Source organism: Triticum dicoccoides, chromosome 5B (assembly GCF_002162155.2).
Source record: "Triticum dicoccoides isolate Atlit2015 ecotype Zavitan chromosome 5B, WEW_v2.0, whole genome shotgun sequence".
NCBI classification, from domain to species: Eukaryota; Viridiplantae; Streptophyta; class Magnoliopsida; order Poales; family Poaceae; genus Triticum; species Triticum dicoccoides.
In genome coordinates this window covers 411678596-411699662 of record NC_041389.1, presented here as the reverse complement: position 1 = coordinate 411699662, position 21067 = coordinate 411678596, and positions in this window count along the sequence as shown.

Here is a 21067-nt window from a genome sequence, read left to right as displayed (position 1 = left end):
GATTCAAGACGTGAGGTAAGAAGACAGAGGGGCACAAGACCAACACAATCTTCACGATCCAGGTTGCACCTCATAAGGTTGTTGATTTGATGCATACGTTGATCTTGACATCCTTGCTTTTGACATCTTCATCCACGCGATGACGACGGAAAGAAACTCTACCAGGATTGATCTTCTCGAAGATCGAGCTATACCATATCAACTCGCGGAATGAGACGTTGAACATTTCTCGAGTTGAGACATGAAACACACGTCTAGAGGGATGGAGTGGAACAGGTGACGAGGGTTCACTAGGTAGACAACAATTACACACTTAAGAAGGTGGTGAACGGTTGTCAACGTAGCAAGGAGTTGAGTTGCCATGATACCATAACGGGGCACCTTAGGGAAGGTGACTCATAGAAATATCCCCTTAAGTGGCAAAAAGAATTACCTTTGATTCAGAGATCATTGAAACTCTTTATACCAGCTTAAGGCAAATCACAATCGATCATTTGGAGGAGTTCGGTAGAATAACATACTCGGACTAGAATGGCTGATGTGGATTACCTTGTTGAGGACAACACAATGGATGATTTTTGATTATAATCAGGAATGGATGGAACCCATGGTAAGATGGCACAATGATGGTGCAAGCTGGGAACAATTTGCAAATGCCAAGTATGGTTCTAGTAACTGGGGAGAAGCTCAACAGTAGAGGGTGGATCCACTATTGAAAAGTTATAGCATAACCGAGGAAACTAGGAGCAATCCTAGTTAGTGCCGGTGATAACGCCTAGTGATTGTGTGTGCTCTCAAGAACTTGAGCATTTCTATATTCATCAAGGTTTTACCAATATCCGTGTCAAGGATCCTGGCAACACAACATACTACCATGATGAATAGTGAGGGACGATGCAGATGCAAAGGAAGATAACACCTTCTCAGATTTCACCGTAGCGAGGCCAATGAACAAAATCTGGATGATCGACCGAGAGACATTTAGCACTCTGCTTCTAATGTTCTCCTTGATGAGTTAGCGTAATCCATTCATAGACATGGTTTGATATCGGGAACATCAAGTAAAAGGTCGGACTTCGGGAACACAAAAATCATAAGGCACAACTAGGGAGTAAATCCTACGAAGTCCTTATGGGGAGGTGGCCAACTTCTTTAGTCAAGTTACTACAATAATAGGTCTTCCGGATGGGTGTGTTGACCATGACATCCACTTTATCAGGTTACACGGAGACCAATATTATAGTTCTTGGGAAACGTTCCAACCATCATATCTGCCTGAGATTCAGATCTGGTTGGTGTCAGAATAATCCAGACTCATCGAGTCTAGAAGATAAATGAAAGTTTGCAACACAAGCCGACGAGATGGCGTCGCGAGATTATCGGGAGATGGACTATGGTAGTAAGCTCCAAAATATGAGCCGGTTCTACTACAAACTTGTGAACACGTTGTCCGAGACAAACGGGACCACGTGGTAGTCTTATAATAAAATACTACCAAGTTCAGGTTGGGAACCATCATCGAGGATAACGAAGTCCTAACATAACTCATGACTAGTTGTTATGAAGGAACTCCTTCTCCTTGAACAAATCAATCAGTGGCTTGGTGTGCTAGGAAACACATATGGAGTGGAGGTGGCCAACCAATCAAACCATAGGGCACTTCGCACGTGCATGACTAACTTGGGACGATTCCAGAGGAAGTAAAAACAAACTTTCTCGGATTCACGGCGACAACTTACATCAAATGCACGTGAATTAGAGGAAGTCACTTCTTCCATCCAGGCATATGCTTCATGAGTTAGCATGAAGAAATGCTTTCAAAAAGTTCCCAATGCTAGCTTAATGTTCAACAAGATTATGGAGAAGATAAGGATGTTGTCGATGGGCCCAACAACAATTCATCCAGTTTCCATATAAATGGAATTCCACAATTATGCGAACACGGTGATAGCATTGGTCAGAACAAAAGATATAATGGTGTATACTTGAAGGATCAACCACGAGTAAGACAACATTAAGAACATCGTTGGTTCTGATTTGATTTGAGAATAGCCCACACTCAAATCAAAGTTTTGATAAGGTAATAGGTCCAACAACTGATCACAAGGACCAATCGATGAAGATATCATCTTTCTTCAACATACATACAAAAGGATATCCCTTAAAATGAACTAAACCAGGCAAGCTTTTATCTTCCAACTCTCCAAGTTGTTGTTTGGCTTAACCAACTAGCCCAGGGGTATCCGATGCGGATTCTTGGGAAAGGAGTGGTTTATTAGAAACCAACTTGATCACGAACTCAACATAGCGGTCAGGTGTGACAACCTGGTAATACTTCCGAGAAGATATTCGGAACATCACGAACCACCGATATGCTATTAACCTTGAGAACAATATTGCTCTTCAGGGTGACGAGATGATCAAATAAGCAAGGGATTGACATAGCCCTAACTCATTGATCGAAAGGTGCACCGAAAATAAGGACTAGGTAGCAAGATCAACCTCAGGGTGATGATTCAATAATCAACATGCTAAGAATGAGGTTATTGTCCATTGAACTACCAAGCAACAGAGTTGGTAGGAGTATAGATTTCACACACCACGATTCACTTGTCGGCATTCCGGTTACAATAACATGAAAACCGAGGAATGAACAATGATGGCAATAAGTATCATTGTACCAAGAGTTCATAGGATGGTGTGCAATTCCTATAATAATCCCAATATAAAAGATGGTAATACTCCAAGGTAGAACAGAACAAAAGCTGGGTTGGCATTTTGATCTGCGGAATACAAGTGCTTTGACCCAATCCTAGATATGGATGAGGCACTGGAGTTTGTTTCTCGTAGTCATTCCAGAATAGAATGGCTTGACAGACCACAAGAATAATAGTCATCGATAAACACGATCGCACACATACCCTTGACTATCAATTGATAGGCGGGGGTCAGAATACAACTAAGGAGGAACAACTCAAGGAACATATAACTTTCTGAGTTGTGGATGCATGGATTAGTATGTCGAGCGAAGCTCAACATTTCTTCCGGATAACCCATGCGGAAAGGGTAGAACTGGCAGATTCACAATTATGGATGGAGAACTCCTCAAGAGTACTCTGATTGTGATCCTTCGGTTCAGCGAGGAGCTTCTGCCATAAGCGGTTCATAGTATTTGGAGGAAGGAGATACCACGAACCTCGAGGATTATTGCAAGGTTACTAATATCCTAAAGGAACTAGCAAATACTAACCACAAGAAGTAGGGTGAATCTCGGGTTCAAGAACCCAGGAATAGAATACCTACTACTGAATGGCATCACAGGATGCTTTCGAGAATGATGGCCAGAATCATCACACGGGAACACAAAACATGGCTAGTTTACTAGGTGACTCCCTAAAACACCTAGGTTCATAATAATAGCTCCAACAATTATGTCGAGGTACTGGAGTACCTCAACTCACCGATTAGTGTGGTTAATCTGGCCCAAAGGGACATCAAAATGAGAGGAAGGGATTTTGCAAATACTTTAGATTTTTTTAGAAACCTGGGATGACTCGGACAGCATAACGGCTGTAAATGCTCAAAATGATTTGAGACATCCTGCAAAATAGTGGCATGACCACTCAACATCACAATATCAAGGTTCTGAGACCAGCTATGAACACACGGAAGTAGCAAGGACTGAACTGAGATTTGAAACTATCAATTCTATAAGTCTATGGATTAGTAACACGTCATCCTAATAGATAGATGAGAAGCCTAGTTCTTAAACCCCGTAGAAGAGAAGAGGATGACTCAGATCAGAAAGGCACAAGGTATAAGGAGTAAAAAGAGCCTTACGTTGCATCCCACAATCAATTCCCTTAGATAACTAAAGAATTTATAGACTCAACTTCGACCATTTGGCTTGGAAATCCTACAGGCAGTCAGGCTCTGATACCAAAGCTGTCAGGACCCCGATCCTAAGTCACACCGATCTAGCATGTAACACATCATATCACTTTGCGGCCTCACGCACGGTATTCCCACGGGTGCCACCTTACCTGGCCCGGGACCGTTTGCGCCTTTTGGCTCACGTATATGATAGTGCTGCTAGCATCCATATGACAAAGAACCCGGGCTGACATGGCTAGTCGTGAACCCAAAGTGGAGCAAACTTACAGGGACAGGCATCCATGACCCAGCATCGAACGTGTCGGTCATCAGTGAGTGAATCCAGGCTGTAGCACTGGGCTAGCAGGACTCCGGTATTCATTGCGTGACATTTCCCTGAAGGGACAGACACATGAACGAAGGACACATGACGGCCAGCCTAAGTGTTCCGGAGCAGTAGCAAGCTACCAAGGCTCAGTGGAAGCACTAGGAGACATTTCCCGGCAAGAGAGGCCACTAAGGATAAACAACTAGATAGTCAGATCCCACACATACAAAGAATTTCAATAACATACGCACAATATGCTCGATATGTGCAAATACAACATGGAATCACAACATGGCTCTACAACTCAAGTATTTATTCAATAGGCTCCGAGGAGCGAGATGTTACAAACATAGGTCTCGTGACCCAACATTCAGAGCATACAAGTCAAAGCACAAGCGGAAGCTTAACATGTCTGAGTACAGACATCTACAAATGAAAAGGGCTAAGAAGCCTGACTAACTACCAGATCCTGCTGAGGGCACAAGATCGTAGCTGAGGTAACAAGCTAAACGTCGAAGTCCAAGCGAAACTACTAGTGAGACTGAAGTCTCTCTGCAAAAACATAAAATAGGCAAACGTGAGTACAAATGTACCCAGCAAGACTTACATCAGAACTATCTACTTATGCATCATTATCAACAAAGGGGATGGTGGGGTTTAACTGCAGCAAGCCAGCTTTGATTCGGTGGCTATCCTGAACTATGACTGCAAGTAACTCTTTTGAGGTGGCGCACACGAGTCCACATATTCACCAACCAATACACCACTATGGATCCACTCCCGTCTCCCTACGAGAACGCCATCCATAGCACTCATGCTTGTCTTGCGCATTTTAAAGTATCCACTTTCACTTGTCTATGAACTATACAGGCAACCCAGAAGTCCTTTACCGCGGACACGGCTATTCGAATAGATGATGTTAACCCTGCAGGGGTGTACTTCTTCACACACGCTCTCACCACTTACCGCCGTTTACACGACATGTACTCGGCAACCTTCAAGCGGAAGCCCAACGTGGGTGTCGGCCATGGCCTACCTAAACACTCAAGTCACTAGTCCAGGTTTATCGCCTATTCGGGTTCCATCCACGAGGATATCCGGCCGGGATTTCGCTCACAGCCCCAAACGATGTGTGCAGGGTTCCCGAGACACCAAATGGGCGCTTGGTACACCGGGCCATGGTGTATCTACCGCATCACAGCCCACCCCTCGGGTCAGCACTGCCCACGGCCTCCAACACATATCCTACAAACACCAGAAACTAGTTGCAACTCCTGGACAGAGAACAAGGGTGATTAGGAAACCGAGAGGGTCCATTGGTTTCGGGCCCAATGCGTGGTAGTAGTTGTTTCATGGATCACAAACACAGAACTCAGTTCCTGAGGACAGCTGCAATGAGACAACCCACCATGTACTCCTACATGGCCTCTCGCCGCTACCTTTACCAAATCGTGTTCACACACTTAGCTCACACATAGTAGGACATGTTCACACACCTCTGATTCATCCCCGATGAATCATACCTGACTCAACTCTAAGCAGTAGCAGGCATGACAAACAAGCATGAATGAGTAGGCACAACAGGGCTCAAACAACTCCTACTCATGCTAGTGGGTTTCATCTATTTACTGTGGCAATGACAGGTCATGCAGAGGATAAAGGGGTTCAGCTACCGCAGCAAGTAACCGATGAATCGTTGTTGTCCTAATGCAGTAAAGGAGAGCAGGAGCGAGAGAGTAGGATTATATCGGAATGAACAAGGGGGTTTTGCTTGCCTGGCACTTCTGAAGATAATATAGTTCTTCATTGGTGTCATCGACCTCATCATCGGTACGTCGTCTACTGAGAGGGGACAAACACCGACAAACAAAGGAGAAACACAATCAATGCCATGCAACAATATGATGCATGAAGATGACATGGCAATATGCTATTGATTGGCCTAATGCATCTAGCAACAAGTTAAATGGGGTTGGTTTGAACACTAGGTTCAAATTCAAACTCCATATGTGAGAGTTTAAATGCCATTTAATTGATTTGACCTGATCAGCACTTATAAGTTGTTCTAACATGCATGAAAATGGTACAGATTGATAGATTGGATTTTTCTGATCATTTTTCATATATAATTTGATTGATTTGGAGTTACGGTTGAATTTCTATGATTTTTAGAAGTTAGAACTATTTTCTGGAATTTCCTGAATTAACTTAAATCCAGAAAATGACTTACTGCGTCAGCATGACGTCACTGTGATGTCAGCGGTCAACTGGGTCGGCCAGGTCAAACCTGACTTGTGGGACCCACGTGTCAGTGGTTAGTTAACTAATTAAACAGAGGTAGTTAGTGTTAGGTTAAGCACTAATCTAGGTTAATTAGCGCTAAACTAACCTAAGTAATAATTAACAAGGGTGACCCACATGTCAGTGACCCAGGGGGCCAAACTGAGCCCACCCAGTCAACGGTCAGCGGGTCAAACCCACCGGCGTCGAGTCGCCGCCGAGGCCAGAGACGGTGGAGGCATTCGGAATTCCTCCTCCGGCGACCAAATGGCCGGTGGAGGGCATCTACGTGACGCTGGAGATCCCGCGCGTCGAATGGTGCAGTCAGTTAAGCCGGGGGCAGCCTATATCGACGACGGCGAGCTCAAAGGCGGCGGCCGGAGTTCGGCCATGTGCGCGCGGGGTGCTGCGAGGCACGGCAGGAGCTGTGGGCGGCGGTGTTGGCCTTCTAGGAGGTAGCTGAGTGTGATGACGTGCGCGGGTATGAGCTACGGTGGCCCTGGCCACGGCGACGACATGGCCGGCGGGACCGAGCTCGCGGCTCCGATGGAATCGGCGGCTACGGAACGAAAACAACGACGTGCTTAAGGGGGAAAGGACCGGGAGCTCACGGTGAGGCCAACGACATGCTCAGCTGGCTCGGGGACGACCGGAAGGTGACGAATCCGTCGATGGAGTCCGGCGGCCGTCCTCGGGGAAGACGACTCGTGGAGGCGATGTGGGGCTCCTGCGGTGGCGTGGCTTGGGGGGGAAGAAAGAGGGGGTCGAGGAGGAGCCTCTGGACCGGTCAGAGAAGCGAGGGGGAGGCGGTGGCTACGGTGGTGGCGAACGGCAGCGACGAACCCGTTCAGGTAGGATGGGGAACGGCGAGTGAGAGAGCAGGGGGGAGAGAGAGTTCCAGGGGGTGGCGTGGCTTGCGGGAGACGTCCAGGGGGAGGAGGAGGCAGCCAGGCAGGGAGGAGGTGGCCGGCGTGTGGCCACGAGCGCCGGGCACGCGCCCCTGCCTACTGGAGCGAGGAGGAAGGCGACAGGGAGCCAGGTGGTGGTGGCCTGGGCTGAAACAGGAGCTGGGCCGGTGGGCTGAGAGGTGAGCGCCAGGTACTTCTCTCTCTATCTCTATTTCCTGTTTTCTATTTCTGTTATTTTGTTTTGATTTGATTTAGAATATCAAATCATTTACAAACTTTCTGTAAATTGTTATGTGATCTCAGGACTAGCCCAAGGTCACATGCAACTTACAAAAATGTTTGGGCTTTATTTCTTATATAATAGAAATAAATCTGTCTGGAGCCCGACTCAATGCCACATCGATCTAGCATGTAACACCTCATATCACTTTGTGGCCTCACGCACGTTATTCCCACGGGTGTCGCCTTACCTTTGCCCGGGACCGTTTGCGCCTTTTGGAACACGTATATGATAGTGTCGCTAGCATCCATATGGTAAGGAGCCCGGGCTGACATGGCTAGTCGTAAACCCAAAGTGGCACAAACTTACAGGGACAGGCATCCATGACCCGCATCGAACGTGTCGGTCATCAGCAAGTGAATCCGGGCTGTAGCACTGGGCTAGCAGGACTCCGGTAAACCGGGCTGTAGCGGGCTAACAGGACTCCGGTATCCATCGCGTGACATTTCCCCGAAGGGACAGACACAGGAACGAAGAAGGACACATGCCGGCCAGCCTAAGTATTCCGGAGCAGTAGCAAGCTACCAAGGTTCAGTGGAAACACTAGGAGACATTTCCCGGTAAGAGAGGCTACTAAGGATAAACAACTAGATAGTTAGATCCCACACATACCAAGCATTTCAATCATACACACAATATGCTCGATATGTGCAAATACAACAAGACATCACAACATGACTCTACGACACAAGTACTTTATTTAAAAGGCTCAGAGAGCCATACATAGCATACACACAAGTACGGGTCACACGACCCAGCATTCAAGTCATACAGACATACAAGCCAATAGCGGAAGTAACTTGTCTGAGTACAGACAACTAGTAAAATAAAAGAGGCTTGGGGAAGCCTGGCTATACTACATGGTCCTTCACAAGCTGAGGATCACCACCTGGGCCTCAGTCTACTCATCGATGTCAACGTCTACGAAGAACCCATCAGAAGGGGTTGCGGCGTCTTCTGAAAAATGTAAATTAAAGCAACATGAGTACAAAGCTACTCAGCAAGACTTACATCAGATCCTACATACATGCACATTATCAATAAGGGTTGGTGGGGTTATTGCAGCAAGCCAGCTTTGACTCTTGGCTAAGCTATCCTACGAGACACCAACTTGAAATGGTTTTGCGCACTCGAGTCCACTACTCACCACTTCAATACACCACCGAGGATCCACCTCCATCATCCTACGGAAGAGCCATCCTCGGCACTCACGCTTATCTTGAGATTTTTAGTAGTATCCATTTACTTGTCTATGAACTGTATAGGCAACCAAGTAGTCCTTTACTGCGGACGCGGCTATTCGAATAGATAATATTAACCCTGCAGGGGTGTACTTCTTCATACATGTTTCCACCACTTAGCGTCTGCACACGACATGTGCTCGGCAGACTTCAAGAGAAAGCCGACGTGGGTGTAGACCACGACCTACCTAAACACCTAAGTCTCTAGTCCAGGTTTATCGCCTATCCAGGTTCCATCCGCAGGGAGTCCGGCCGAGGTTTCCACATACGGCCCCGAACGATGTGTACAGGGTTCCCGAGATACCTAACGGGTATCCGGTACACCGTGCCACGTACCTACCGCATCACAGCCCACCCCGCGGTCAGCGCTGTTCACGGCCTCCAGTAAGCTACAAACACCAGAAACTACTTGCAACTCCTGGACAGAGGACTAGGGTGAATAAGAAGTCGAGCGGGGTCATATTTCAGGGCCCAATGCATGGTAGTAGCTGAATCTTAGATCACACATACAGATCTCAGTGCTTAAGGTCGGCTTCAATGAAACAACCCACCATGTACTCCTACATGGCCTCTCATCGATACCTTTACCAAATCGTGTTCAACACATCACTCTCATTACCGACATGATCATTTCACTCTAGCCCATCACCCAGATGAACCAGACCTGACACGACTCTAAGCATAGCAGGCATAGCAAGGTAGGAACAACACAGCAGTTTGAAACGCGTTGACTTAATGCAGTAAAAGAGAGCAGAAGCGAGAACATGGGATTGTATCGATATGATCAAATGGTTGGTTGCTTGCCTGATGGGTTGGTGCACTGGTATTGTTCTTCGTTAGGGTAATCGTGGTACTCCTCGGGGGCAGAACCTGCCGCATAGAGCACCGATACACAAACATCACCAAACAATATGCAACAAAATGATGCTTGCATGAAACATGGCAAAATGAGTGTATTGGGCTGATGCAACTAAGACCAGATGGGTTTGAACCATTTTGAATCAAAGATTCAAGTTTCAAACTCATAAATTGCCCTTATAAGTGATTTATCTTGTTCTGTATTAAACAGCAGGTTAAATTGTTTAAACATGCGTGAAACAAGTACAGATGGATAGATTGGATTTTTCTGATCATTTTTCATATATAAAACATTGCATTTGGAGTTACAGATTAATTTCTATGATTTTTTGAAGTTTGTGGTATTTTCTGGAATTTCCTGTATAAAAATAATTCCAGTAAATAAATTACTGTGTCAGCATTACGTCAGAATGACATCAGCGGTCAACGGAACAGTCCAGGTCAACCCTGACTAGTGGGTCCTGTGTGTCAGTGTAATTAGTTTAACTAAATATTAATTAAAACTAATCCTGATTAGTTAACAGGGCTAGGCCCCACCTGTCATTGACCCAGGGGGTCAAACTGGGCCCACCCGTGGTCAAACGAGGGGTCAGCGGGGTCAACTCACCGGTGTTTAGCCGCCGGCGAGGCCGAACGCGGCGGCGAGAGTGGTTTTGTACATTCCGGCGACCAAAAGTGCCGCGGAGGGCATCTACGTGTAGCTGGGAGCAAGCCGCAGCTCTTGGTGGTGGTGGTTGAGCTCGGGGTAGCCGGAAATGGCGCCGGCGATGACCTTGGCGGTCGCCGGAGTTCGGGTGATGATGAACCCGAGGCTACGGAGCACGGCGAGGCTCGTGGTGAGGTGCTATGGGTTCCTACGAGTGCGGCGAGTGCGTTGGACATGGTGGTGTGGCCAGTGGGTGGCCGGAGTCACGTCGGTGACGAGCTCCACGGCGACACGTGCGGGTGAGCTATGTGCAGTCCTTACGGGGCTCGAGAGCGAGAAAGGAAAGGGGGGAGAGGTAGCTGGGCTCACGGCGGTCTCGAGGGAGCAGACGACACGGTCGGGGACGAGCTGGTGCGGCGGCGACAGCGAAGGGGATCTCCGGCGATGGCGGAGTCGGGCGAGGTCGGTGCAGAGGCCTCGGGGCAAGCGAGCGCTCGGGGCTCGGCTAGCTCGACGAAGAGGAGGGCGGCGGAGCTCCTGGGCACGACGGCACGGCACAAGGACGACGGAGAGCGCGACTACGGCGACGGTGCGGCTACGGTGGTGTCGGCCATGGTGCAGGAGAGCGAGGAAGAGAGGCAGGGGGAGAATGGATGTGTCCACGGGGTTCGGGGCGCGACGTGGAGGTCGTCCAGGCCAGCAGAGAGGCGAGGGGAGGAAGCAGGGCGACAGGCAGCTGCGTGGCGCGCGCTGGTGCTGCCGTCGAGCACCTACCTGCCTGCGTGGCGAAGGCAAGCAGCTCGCTGGAGCGGCTGCTGGGCTGGGCCGGCTAGGTGGGCTGGCTAGTTGGGCTGCCAGGTTAGTTCCCTCTCTCTCTCTCTTTATTTATCTTTTTTATTTATTTTGTAACTTTGTGGACTTACTAAAAATACCTAAACAACTCCAAAATTCACCAAACTGCTCATGGCCATTAATTGGAATATATCCAGCATGGAACATTTTAGTTTGGGATTATTTGAGCATTTAAAATAATTTATATAATTTAAATGCCAAGACTCAAATACTTATGATTTAATTCAAAGACCTTAAGATGACCTAGAAAATTGTGCACCACTTTTGGCAGAGGTTCTGAACCAAGGCAAAAATGATGGACATTTTAGAAGGGCATTTCAGGTTCATTGAAAATATTTTTAGTAAACCCTAGTTGGTTTCAGAGGGGGCTGGGGGTTCTGTCATCCCCATTTCAAGTTTCTGTTGAGAAAAATAGACATGATGCAACACTCTAATGCATGAACTAGCTAGGGTGTGACAACTCACCCCCACTCAAAAGAATCTCGTCCGGAGATATAGGTTCCTCCGGAAAGAAGGCGGGGTACTCAAGTCGATGACAATCCTCCCTTTCCCAGGTTGCTTCCTTCTCAGAATGGTGCGACCATTGAACCTTGAGAAACTTGATATTATGACGTCGAGTGGTATGCTCGGCTTGATCGAGGATACGAACGGGGTACTCTCGATACATGAGGTTATCTTGAAGATCAAGCGTTTCGTGGTCCACTCCACGGATAGGATCTGAGAAGCAACGCATGAGTTGAGAAACGTGGAAGACATCGTGGACTCTGGAGAGATGAGGAGGTAGTTCCAATTGGTAGGCAACTTCTCCTTGTTTAGCGAGAATGCGAAAGGGTCCAATGTAGCGAGGAGCCAATTTGCCTTTGATACCGAAACGATGGGTCCCTTCAGAGGAGTAACCCGAAGGTAAGCCTTCTCGTCAACCTCAAAAGTCATAGCCTTATGTTTTCGGTCATATTGACTCTTTTGACGAGATTGGGCTGTTTTCAACTTTTCACGAACAATGCGAACTTGCTCTTCTGCTTCCTGGATCATATCCGGGCCAAAGAATTGTCTTTCCCCGGTTTCTGACCAGTTAAGGGGTGTTCAACACCTTCGTCCATAGAGAACTTCAAAAGGGGCTTTACCCAAGCTAGATTGATAGCTGTTGTTATAAGCAAATTCAGCAAATGGAAGGCATTTCTCCCAGTCCATTCCGAATGAGATAACAGAAGCTCGAAGCATGTCTTCTAGAATCTGGTTGACACGTTCTACTTGACCACTTGATTGAGGGTGAAAAGCAGTGCTAAAGGAAAGGCGGGTTCCCATAGCATTTTGGAAACTTTCCCAAAATTGAGAGGTGAAGAGACTTCCTCGATCCGAGTTAATTTCCAGTGGAACACCATGGAGGGATACTATTCGGGAGATATAGAAGTCTGCTAGCTGACTAGCGGTTATACTCTCGCGAACAGGCAAGAAATGGGCCACTTTGGAAAGACGATCGACAACGACGAAGATAGCGTTATTCCCTCTCTTAGTCCTGGGAAAACCGGTGATGAAATCCATACCAATTTTATCCCATTTCCATTCAGGAATAGCTAAGGGTTGAAGGGTGCCAGCAAGCCGTTGATGCTCTGCTTTTACATGACGACAGACGTCGCAACTAGCAACAAACTGAGCAATGTCTCTCTTCATCCTAGTCCACCAGAACCTCTGGCGTAGGTCCTGATACATCTTGGTACTACCGGGATGAATGGTGAGAGGAGATTCATGAGCCTCCTTAAGGATCAACTGCCGTAGATGCTGGTTCTTGGGAACCACTAAACGGTTCTCAAAGTAAACAACACCATGATCATTTGTGGAGAAACATCTAGCACCTCCGCTAGCAATGTTCTCCTTGATCCTAGATATTCCTTTATCTCGCTTTTGGGCAGCGATAATTTGATCCGTAAGAGTAGGTTTCGCCACCAAGGTGGAAAGAAATCCTTGAGGAACGATGTGAAGATTAAGCTTCCGAAATTCCTCACGGAGAAGCGGTTGACTTTGTTGTAACATCAGATTGTTACAATAAGATTTACGACTTAGTGCATCAGCCATGACATTGGCTTTTCCTTGGGTGTAAGTTATTCCTAAGTCGAAATCTGTGATCAACTCGACCCAACGTCTTTGCCTGAGATTCAAATCCGGTTGGGTGAATATGTACTTCAGACTTTGGTGATCAGTGAAGATTTCGCAATGATTACCGAGGAGGTAATGTCGCCAGGTTTTGAGTGCATGGACTACAGCTGCAAGCTCTAGATCATGAGTAGGATAATTCTCCTCATGTGGGTGCAATTGCCGTGAAGCATAAGCAATTACGTGACGATCTTGCATAAGAATGCAACCTAGTCCTTGTCGCGAGGCGTCGCAATAGATAACAAAGTCCTTAGAGAAATCTGGTGGTACCAGTACGGCAGCAAATGTCAGGCGTCTTTTCAGTTCCTGAAAGCTGTGCTCACATTGTGGATTCCACTCGAACTTTTTATCTTTCTTGAGGAGTTCAGTTAGAGGTTTGGCAACCTTGGAGAAGTTCTCGACAAAGCGGCGACAATAGCTCGCTATGCCAAGAAAACTCCGAACTTGCTTGACCGATTCAGGTGGAGTCCAATTAAGGACAGCTTGAACTCACTCGGGATTGACAGCAATACCCTTACTAGAAATTACATGTCCTAGATAGGTCACTTGGCAACCAAAATTTGCATTTAGAAAATTTGGCATAAAGGCGATGCTCTCGAAGTTTCATCAACACTAGCCTTAGATGCTCAACATGTTCTTCCTCGTTCTTGGAGTAGATGAGTATATCATCGAGGTAAACCACGACGAACTTATCCAAATACTCCATGAAGATTGAGTTCATTAACCGAGAGAAAGTGGCGGGAGCATTGGTTAAACCGAAGGACATGACAGTGTACTCGTATTGGCCATAACGAGTAACAAAGGCCGTTTTAGGAATGTCCCCGTTCTTGATTTTGATTTGATGGTAGCCCAACCTCAAATCCATTTTGGAGAAGACTGAGAATCCAGCAAGCTGATCATACAGATCGTTGATCCTAGGGAGCGGATACTTGTTCTTGATTGTGACCAGGTTGACTGGTCGATAATCTACAACCATCTGATCCGTACCATCCTTCTTCTTGACGAAGAGAACGGGACAAGCCCATGGAGACGAACTAGGACGGATGAAACCCTTTTTCAAGGACTCATCGAGTTGTTTCTTAAGCTCAGCTAGTTCTAGTGGTGCCATTTTATAGGGTCTTCTAGAAATTGGGACAGTTCCTGGAATGAGATCTATTACGAACTCGACATCTCTGTCAGGTGGAACACCTGGCAATTCCTCTGGAAAGACATCCAGAAAGTCACGGACTACCGGAACGTCTTCGAGGTCTGGCAACGAACTGGCGTTAAGAGAATATAGTTGTCGCTTGGCTACTCGGGTCAAGACATTGACTATCTTTCCCGAAGGATGTGTGAGTTGAACAGTCCAAGAGAAGCAATCAATCTTGGCATGATGGGCTGACATCCAGTCCATACCCAAGATCATATTAATATCCGAAGATTTGAGAGCAATCAAAGATGCGAGAAAAACAAGTCTGTCAACTTGAATTTCATTCCCATGGCTTACTCTAGAAGTTTGCCATTTGGATCCCGGGGTTTGAATTACCATAGAGGTGGGCATCTCACATAATGTGGTGTTATGCAGTCGAGCATAGCTCTCGGATATAAATGAATGAGATGCTCTAGTATCGAAAAGAACAGATGTCGGGTGGCAGTTAACAAGGAGCGTACCAAGAACGACGTTTGGATCCTCTTGAGCTTCTTCAGTAGAGATACAGTTAACATGGCCACGTGCAGCGGTGGCCGGCTTGGCGTAGAACACTTTCCCTGTCGGCTTGCCACGGCCAACAGCTTTTCCAGACTGGTTGGGGTTGGTCTGGGGACACTCGCGCAGGTAGTGGCCCGAATCCCCACACTTGAAGCATGTCACGGAGCTGGTGCGTGGAGGAGCATTGTTGGTTGGCCCACCATAGGGCTTGGCCGGTGCATACTGTTGAGCTGGACGAGGCACCTGATAGGATGGCCTCGGTGTGAACCTGGGTGGCAGGGCAGTGTTAGGCACCCACACCCGGCGCTTCTGAGGACCAGCACCGGATGAGGAACCCATGTCACGGCCATGCTTGCGTGTTGCTTCATAATCAGTCTGACCAGACTCAGCACTGATGGCTTTGTTTACAAGCTTCTGAAAAGATGTGCACTCATGCAGACGGAGGCCACGGCGAAGCTTAGGGCTAAGTCCCTTGCGGAACCTTGCTTGCTTCTTGGCATCAGTGGAAACTTCCTCAGTTGCATACCGTACTAGGTTACCGAACTCCCTGCTGTATGCATCCACAGAGAGTCGACCTTGAGTGAAACTGCAGAAATCCTCACGTTTACGGTCCATAAGACCCTCCGGAATGTGGTGTTCATGGAAAGCCTCGCTGAATTCAGCCCAAGTAGTGATGGCCCACCGGGCGCATGGCTCCATAGTTCTCCCACCAGAGACTGGCGGGGCCTTCAAGATGATATGCAGCAAATGTGACCTTGTCAGCCTTAGCTACGAGTGCAGAGCGTAGCTTGTGAGTAATACTACGAAGCCAGTCATCAGCGTCGAGGGGCTCGACGGAGTGGTGGAAAGTGGGTGGATGTAACTTGATGAAGTCACTGAGTGACACCAAGTTATTCCTCTGATGATGTGCTGTGTTTTGCTCGATGCGCTCCAACAAACGGTTGGTCTCCCGCTTGTTTCTCTCAGCCTCCAGCATAACCTCGGCCAGAGAAGGAGGGTGAGGCAGGTTTGTTTCCCCAACTCTGCTGCCTTCGGCCTGCTCTGGGAGAGCAGGGTTGTTGCGGGTGTTGACCATCCTAGGGAAAACAAGACAATGGTTTAGTCCAGGATGATAAGATTCTGAAATAGAAATGTAGAATGTAATGGATAACTTGGAATGTAAGATGATCATCCATATGACATGGTAGATACAGAAACTGCTTCTTTTATTCCATCATCATACACACCATACAAGGTTTAGTACAAAACCAAACAAAGTACTACTATGGTGAAAGGAAGATTACATCTCATCGGAGGCATTCCAAGCTCCTATACATTATTTTTCTACACCTCCGGAAGGTGGTACAAGCTAAGTCATATCCCACGAGTCACGCAGGACGGTGGAAATACAACTATTACATTACTAGTGATACTACTACTAACTCAGATAGCTCCGTAGTAGTCCTCATAGAAGTCACCACCATAGCCTGGAAGCTCAACGTGATCATCTGGAAACAGTCGGTCCCGTGGAGCTTGTGGACCATAGGGGCTAGGATGAGGTCTTGGACCAACAAATGGTGGCCTGCAGGGACCACGAGCAGAGCAGATCCATCATGTCTGGCAGAGCAGATCTCACAGGATAGAGATCTCGCATATCCATATATCCAGCTTGCACAGCCGGTGCAAACTGAGTCAAAGTGGCCCAATGATCAGCACGGGTATTGAAAAGCTCCAGTCTCAAGGCCCGATTTTCACGGTCCTTGTCTTCAAGCAACTGTGCAGTGGTGAGGGTTAGTGAGTCCTCCTGAGTGGAGTCAGCATAGATAGCCTGGAGATACCCTTGTGTTCCCGGGAGTGAAGCTGGCATATATCGGAAGTCGGAATCCCGAAATAGGCCAGTCCTGACTCGCATGATGGTCATCATAGAGTAGGCAGCATCCTGCACAACCATCTCAATAGTAACCCCGAGTCCATAGGAGCAGTGGAGGGGCTCGGTAGATCCAGGATAAGATGGAAATATCCTGACAGTGCAAAAATATTGACTTTGATTAAAGTCTCGGAATTGCTCTTCGACCGTGTACTCAGGATACCAACGGTATCCTACCTCAGTCATTACCCTGACCAACATGGTAGTATGGCCGGGTACATCTAGGCATCGAGTCAAACGAACCACTTGATTCTGAGGACGGGAAGGCATCTGGAACATGATAAACACAAGACATTAGAATTCCTAGCAGAAATTGGACAGCATAACAGCTGTAAATGCTCAAAAGGATTTTGAGGCATTTTGCAAAGAATCGCATAGACACTCAACAACATCATATCAAGGTTCTGGGTCCATCTTAGCAACATAATGGGGTAGTAAAACTGAACTAGGCTTGTATCCATCAAACCTATAAGGTACTACTGATTAGTAACACGTGAACCTGATAGAGAGAAGAGATCCTAATTCCTTAACCCCCGGTGGAAGAATAGACTGACCCAGATCAGAATGCCATGAGGTAAAGGAGTAAAAAGATCCTTACGTTCCATCCCACAATCAATTCCCCTACATATAACTAAAGCATTTCTAGACGCAACATCGACCAGTTTGGCTTGGAGAACCTACAGGCAGTCCGGCTCTGATACCAACGCTGTCAGAACCCCGACTCAATGCCACATCGATCTAGCATGTAACACCTCATATCACTTTGCGGCCTCACGCATGGTATTCCCACGGGTGTCGCCTTACCTTTGCCCGGGACCTTTTGCGCCTTTTGGCACATGTATATGATAGTGTCGCTAGCATCCATATGGTAAGGAGCCCGGGCTGACATGGCTAGTCGTAAACCCAAAGTGGCACAAACTTACAGGGACAGGCATCCATGACCCAGCATCGAACGTGTCGTTCATCAGCAAGTGAATCCGGGCTGTAGCACTGGGCTAGCAGGACTCCGGTAAACCGGGCTGTAGCGGGCTAACAGGACTCCGGTATCCATCGCGTGACATTTGCCCGAAGGGACAGACACAGGAACAAAGAAGGACACATGCCGGCCAGCCTAATTGTTCCGGAGCAGTAGCAAGCTACCAAGGCTCAGTGGAAAAACTAGGAAACATTTCCCGGTAAGAGAGGCTACTAAGGATAAACAACTAGATAGTCAGATCCCACACATACCAAGCATTTCAATCATACACACAATATGCTCGATATGTGCAAATACAACAAGGCATCACAACATGACTCTACGACACAAGTACTTTATTTAAAAGGCTCAGAGAGCCATACATAGAATACACACAAGTACGGGTCACACGACCCAGCATTCAAGTCATACAAACATACAAGCCGACAGCGGAAGTAACTTTTCTGAGTACAGACAACTAGTAAAATAAAAGAGGCTTGGGGAAGCCTGGCTATACTACATGGTCCTTCACAAGCTCAGGATCACCACCTGGGCCTCAGTCTACTCATCGATGTCAACGTCTACGAAGAACCCATCAGAAGGGGTTGCGGCGTCTTCTGAAAAATGTAAATTAAAGCAACATGAGTACAAAGGTACTCAGCAAGACTTACATCAGATCCTACATACATGCACATTATCAATAAAGGTTGGTGGGGTTATTGCAGCAAGCCAGCTTTGACTCTTGGCTAAGCTATCCTACGAGACACCAACTTGAAATGGTTTTGCGCACTCGAGTCCACTACTCACCACTTCAATACACCACCGAGGATACACCTCCATCATCCTACGGAAGAGCCATCCTCGGCACTCACGCTTATCTTGAGATTTTTAGTAGTATCCATTTACTTGTCTATGAACTGTATAGGCAACCAAGTAGTCCTTTACCGCGGACGCGGCTATTCGTATAGATAATATTAACCCTGCAGGGGTGTACTTCTTCATACATGTTTCCACCACTTAGCGTCTGCACACGACATGTGCTCGGCAGACTTCAAGCGAAAGCCGACGTGGGTGTAGACCACGACCTACCTAAACACCTAAGCCGACGCAGGTTTATCGCCTATCCAGGTTCCATCCGCAGGGAGTCCGGCCGAGGTTTCCACATACGGCCCCGAACGATGTGTACAGGGTTCCCGAGATACCTAACGGGCATCCGGTACACCATGCCACGTACCTACCGCATCATAGCCCACCCCGTGGTCAGCGCTGTTCACGGCCTCCAGTAAGCTACAAACACCAGAAACTACTTGCAACTCATGGACAGAGGACTAGGGTGAATAATAAGTCGAGCGGGGTCATATTTCAGGGCCCAATGCATGGTAGTAGCTGAATCTTAAATCACACATACAGATCTCAGTGCTTAAGGTCGGCTTCAATGAAACAACCCACCATGTACTCCTACATGGCCTCTCATCGATACCTTTACCAAATCGTGTTCAACACATCACTCTCATTACCGACATGAACATTTCACTCTAGCCCATCATCCAGATGAACCAGACCTGACATGACTTTAAGCATAGCAGGCATAGCAAGGTAGGAACACCACATACATATGGCTCAATCAACTCCTACACATGCTAGTGGGTTTCATCTAGTTACTGTGGCAATGACATGTTATGCAGAGGAAATGGGTTCAACTACCGTAGCACACAGCAGTTTGAAACGCGTTGACTTAATGCAGTAAAAGAGAGCAGAAGCGAGAACATGGGATTGTATTGATATGATCAAATGGTTGGTTGCTTGCCTGATGGGTTGGTGCACTGGTATTGTTCTTCGTTAGGGTAATCGTGGTACTCCTCGGGGGCAGAACCTGCCGCATAGAGCACTGATACACAAACATCACCAAACTATATGCAACAAAATGATGCTTGCATGAAACATGGCAAAATGAGTGTATTGGGCTAATGCAACTAAGACCAGATGGGTTTGAACCATTTTGAATCAAAGATTCAAGTTTCAAACTCATAAATGGCCCTTATAAGTGCTTTATCTTGTTCTGTACTAAACAGCAGGTTAAATTGTTTAAACATGCATGAAACCAGTACAGATGGATAGATTGGATTTTTTTGATCATTTTTCATATATAAAACTTTGCATTTGGAGTTACAGATTAATTTCTATGATTTTTTGAAGTTTGTGGTATTTTCTAGAATTTCCTGTATAAAAATAATTCCAGTAAATAAATTACCGCGCCAGCATTACGTCAGAATGATGTCAGCGGTCAACGGAACAGTCCAGGTCAACCCTGACTAGTGGGTCCCGTGTGTCAGTGTAATTGGTTTAACTAAATATTAATTAAAACTAATCCTGATTAGTTAACAGGGCTGGGCCCCACCTGTCATTGACCCAGGGGGGTCAAACTGGGCCCACCCGTGGTCAAATGAGGGGTCAGCGGGGTCAACTCACCGGCGTTTAGCCGCCGGCGAGGCCGAACGCGGCGGCGAGAGTGGTTTTGTGCATTCCAGCGACCAAAAGAGCCGCGGAGGGCATCTACGTGTAGCTGGGAGCAAGCCGCAGCTCTTGGTGGTGGTGGTTGAGCTCGGGGTGGCCGGAAATGGCGCCAGCGATCACCTTGGCGGTCGCCGGAGTTCGGGTGATGATGAACCCGAGGCTATGGAGCACGGCGAGGCTCGTGGTGAGGTGCTACGGGTTCCTACGAGTCCGGTGAGTGCGTTGGACATGGTGGTGTTGCCAGTGGGTGGCCGGAGTCACGTCGGCGACGAGCTCCGCGGCGGCGCGTGCGGGTGAGCTAGGTGCAGTCGCTACGGGGCTCGAGAGCGAGAAAGGAAAGGGGGGAGAGGTAGCTGGGCTCACGGCGGTCTCGAGGGAGCAGACGGTGCGGTCGGGGACGAGCTGGTGGGATGGCGACAGTGAAGGGGATATCCGGCGATGGCGGAGTTGGGAGAGGTCGGTGCAGAGGCCTCGGGGCAAGCGAGCGCTCAGGGATCGGCTAGCTCGACGAAGAGGAGGGCGGCGGAGCTCCTGGACACGACGGCACGGCGCAGGGACGACGGAGAGCGTGACTACGGCGACGGTGCG